Here is a 4509-nt window from a genome sequence, read left to right on the forward strand (position 1 = left end):
AAGTTCATAGTCTGCTACTATCTATTATGGACTTTTCCTCCAGGAAGTTGCCCAAATCTTTTTTGGACCTGATACACTAACCACTGTTACCACATTACCAGAGGATGCGTTCCAGAGCTTAACAATTAATTGAGTGAAAAAATAGAAAATGGGGAGCAGAGAGGGGAAGACATAAGAACATAAGAATAGCCTTACTGGGTCATACCAACAGTCCATCAAGCCCACTAGCCTGTTCTCACAGTGGCCAATCCAGGTCCCTAGTACCTGGCAAAACATTCCATGCTACCGATCCAGGGCAAGCAGTGGCTTCCCCTTGTCTTTCTCAATAACAGACTATGGACTTTTCCTCCAGGAACTTATCCAAACCTTTCTTAAAACTTGCTACGCTATCCGCACATCACTACCCCCATGTAACCTAATCTATCTCTATTAATTCTAAACATAGTAACTTTCATGTGAACTTAGATATTTCATTATTATTTGATGTATATTACATGAAGCTAAACTGTAAACTTTGAGCAGGATCAAAACAGCCCAACAGTTCTGGAGTCTGAAAAGAAATGGTGGATCTTTCATTCACACTACGAGGGAGTCGTGAGGGAAGAATGTCAAGAGATCAGCCAAGAGTGTATTGTTCAAAAAACCCACTTTCTTGATGGATATGCCGTCTCTGAGACTTACCTGACAAGCCGAACTGTTTATAATGTACTCAGTGGATGGCCCACCATCAACTTCGTGGCGATGGAAGCATTTATGGCAGATGTTAAGCCCCAAGTTGAGCATAATAAAAGATGCCTCTAAAATACAACAATGCTTTAATAAGCAAAATATCCCTAACAATATTATTATCAACAACTTAATATACTAGAACTGAAAGTTAAAGGTGGAATAGAAGTCAATAAATGTAATGTAATATGCATTTAGGCCTCCTAGGTATTATTTAAATGTCTCTATCATATCTCCCCCTTCTGCCTTTCCTCTAAAGTGTACAGATTGAGATCTTAAAGTCTGTCCCCATACGCCTTATGATGAAGACCCAGGTCTATGGGACTCCCACGGGGAAACCCCCCCCCCCCCCCAAAGGCTCCCACAGGGATGGAACCAGGATTCCCGAGGCCTGGAAAGAGAATTAGTAGAAGATAGACAAAAGCAGAAACTGGGACCAAGATGATGGAAAAACAAAATGTCCCACCAGCTACAGCAAGGGAGATGTTCATTTTGTGGGGGGGGGGCTCCCCTCTCTTGGTTATGCCACCAATTGTGTTTAGTCCAAAATGAAGAACTTGCTGAGTTTGTTTTGGGGCATCCAGTACAGTTTTTGGCCCATTTTTCTTAGGCAACCCTTGTCCTGAAAAGTGTTGAAATGATTTTGATGCTGTATTGTTTGATTCGTTACTCGTTGCTGCATTAAAAACCATTTGTGGATCTTGGAAGGACCTCTCACAAGTTACCTGTGCCAGACGGTGGAACCAGATTTCTTTGCTCTACAGATATGAGCTTTATATTGCCCAAAAATCCAACTCTTTGAACAAGAAATGGTCGACCCTACAGTCACATGACCTAATGTCTATTCTAATTCTTTATATTGTATTTTATTGCTGATTTAAATAAACTAAGACTTTAAAACCAAATCAGAACTGTCAGAAGTAATTGCTGCTTTTTATAGGGACAGGAGTTTGGTTTTCGCTTAATAGTGAAGTTACCTCCAGCGCCACATTCAGCGCATCCTTTAGGGGACTGATTATAGACCATCCACTGGAATCGATGCTCCACAGCATATCTGTTGGTTTTCAGCATGTTCCAGATGAAACGATGGCACTTGTCCATCGCTTTAAGCCATCTAAAAGAAAAAAGAAAGAAAGAATCTAAGCTAAAAGCCAAAACAAAGTGGAACAGTCGCTCCTGGAAGCAGCAGATAAAGGAACGAAGTCTTTTAGAGAATGTGTGCCTTACGCCTCGTTATGCTCCGTGCTGGCATTGATGGTGTAGGATTTTTCAGCTGCAGGAGACAGAAAATAGAAATCAGTCAGCAAAAAGTCCCCGCTATGAATGCTGGCATCTTTTGGGTACTTTTTTTCAACCTAAGCCAAAAATCAGAGACCTTAAATTCAAGCAGTATGCTGCTAGATATGGCCATCTTGAGAGAAACATTTTGAGCCAAGGGAAAGTTTTGTTCCGCACGGTTTCAGTTTATCCCCTGACGAAGCCGGTAAAGGTGAAACAGCGGCCCCGCAGTGCTGTTCAATACCACTAACAAGATAAGTGCTGTTTTAATTTTATGATATATATTAAAAAGCTACAAATATTCACGAAGTATGAGCCAATGATCGAGATTCTGACCTGTTAACACATCTAGCAGCATACTGCTTGAATTTAAGGTCTCTGAGGCTTGTCGTCATATAGTTACTTATTCACTAAGGTGCTATCAGAGGTGATTTTTGGCTTAGACTGATTATTTGTACCTCTTTTGTATTTGTTTTTCTACTTTTTTTCAACCACAGCAGAAACTTACGAGTAAAGATTAAGATGACGTGCTCATCATCCGTCTCCTCCAGCCGGCAATTAAGAGCATATTCCTTATTAGGAGGGTCTTCTCCCTAATTAAAGCAAAAAAAGAGACAAGAATCAGTATAAAGAAACCCCAGGTTTTTGAACAATCCCAGTCTATTTCCGAACTAGTGGGTTATGCATCCCATTTCGCAAGATCTCTTGTAGGAAGCCTCCTTTACATATTTTTGATCCTCCCCTCTGACTTCCAGACTTCCACGCTTTCCTGCAATCCCGACTGACCCCCCACCCATGGCAGAATGGAAGGAGGGATGCCTACCGTCTCCTGCCAATGGCCCCCCAACCCTCCCCCTGGAGCAGGCTAATGATTCTGCATATTAAAAGATAAGTATTAAACAACAGTATGTATTGAGAAAGACATCAAGGAGAAGGTGAAAATAAGGTTCAAAGACGAATATCATTGCCCACTGAAATATGCATTTGCAATTAAGTGGATTTCACCATATTTGACACTCGGAAGTGGGGTTGCCATTTCACAAAAGCCCTAACAGCAGTGACAGGAGGCTCCTTCCCTGTCACTGCTGTGAAGACTCTGCGCATGTGTCAATCGCTCACTGAGTGAATGATCAGTTGTTCAAATCATTTGCATGCAAACGATCGCTGCTGGAGAATCGGCCAGAGAATCAACCAACAGCGATCTAGTCGCTATCTCTAGTGCATCAAGCCCTTTGAGAACAGGAGGCATTTCTATAATTAAGTGCCTCTGTTTAGGTAATGCAAAAGCATTCAGTAGATGTCTATTCTATTCCAGAACCAAGGTCCATATTACCATAACTTGGGATTAACAGGCCAAAACATTTATCCACACCCCCACCCGCCTTTACTAAGCCCGACATAAATACTGGCATATTACTTACTAAATATATTGTGAAATATGTCTTGGACAGATCGAGTCTGATTGGCCTCGAGTCACTAAAAGTATAAAAATAAATAACGTTAAAAATTTCATAGACTAATAAAGTTCAAATCAATCACATACAGTAATCATTTCGTTTATTAAATTTGCATTCCATTCAATGTACAAATCTTTAATTTTATATTTATAATGAAAATCTACTTACTTTCCTGTGGTCCCCATGACTTCAGACCTCTGAAAAATGATAAAGAATGTATTAGAAATGATGCCTGATATCAGCAAATAAACTGCACCATGTTTATTTCCTAGAAAGCTATTGTAGTTTAGGGCAAGGGATCGGGACTTGTTCTACGAACACACTCAAAGTGGTTGACAGATATACAGGAGGAGGAGAGAGACCGGACTGCAGGGGGAAGATTCAGGAACATAGGAAGGAGAGGGAAAAAGATCATGGATCCCTGGGTTAGGGAGGCTGATATTTGAGAGGAAACAGGGGATGGTGCCAGGTGCCAGAAATGTAGGCCAGAATTTTAAAGGTCGACATTTCCGCTGCCCAGGGTCCTTCCTGAATCGCGGCCAGTGGCTGAAGTCCGGCACCGGCCCAGGGTCCTTCCTGAAACGTGGCCAGTGGCTGAAGTCAGGCACCGGCCCAGGGTCCTTCCTGAATCGCGGCCAGTGGCTGAAGTCCGGCTACGCCTCTAACCATGCCTACTTCTGGGCTTCGGCGTCATTAGGTACCAGTAGCCACCAGTGACCCAGGTGCTGGTCTTGGAGGCCACATTGCGACGGCTATTTATTTTTTTTAACAAGGGTTTAATTGGTTTTAAATGGTGCCACTAATTATTCCACCGCTGAAGCCCAATTACAACAATTAAGTTAGGTGGAGGTAGGGTGGCTACCACCGCCTAAACCTTCTGCGGCTTTTGTAGAATCTGAATCTATCCTGTAACTATGACAAATTGTAATCGGTTGACTGTGTATTATGTATGTCAAGCTGTAACCCATTCTGAGCTCTTTCAGGAGAGGAAACAAATTAATTCAATAAATAAATATCATTAACCAATTAATTGACAATGAGGGAGGCT

General features: G+C 41.9%; 1 long non-coding RNA gene across 1 annotated transcript; it reads right to left on the reverse strand.

The window, feature by feature from the left end:
• Positions 1 to 1958: 1958 nt before the first annotated feature.
• On the reverse strand, positions 1959 to 3480 carry LOC117356309. The gene is made up of 3 exons (XR_004538614.1): positions 3426 to 3480; positions 2513 to 2597; positions 1959 to 1999 (listed from the first exon to the last, which is right to left on the reverse strand). It is a non-coding gene; the product is annotated as an uncharacterized LOC117356309 (long non-coding RNA).
• Positions 3481 to 4509: the final 1029 nt, after the last annotated feature.

The sequence above is a fragment of the Geotrypetes seraphini genome, chromosome 3 (assembly GCF_902459505.1).
Source record: "Geotrypetes seraphini chromosome 3, aGeoSer1.1, whole genome shotgun sequence".
Taxonomy (NCBI): Eukaryota; Metazoa; Chordata; class Amphibia; order Gymnophiona; family Dermophiidae; genus Geotrypetes; species Geotrypetes seraphini.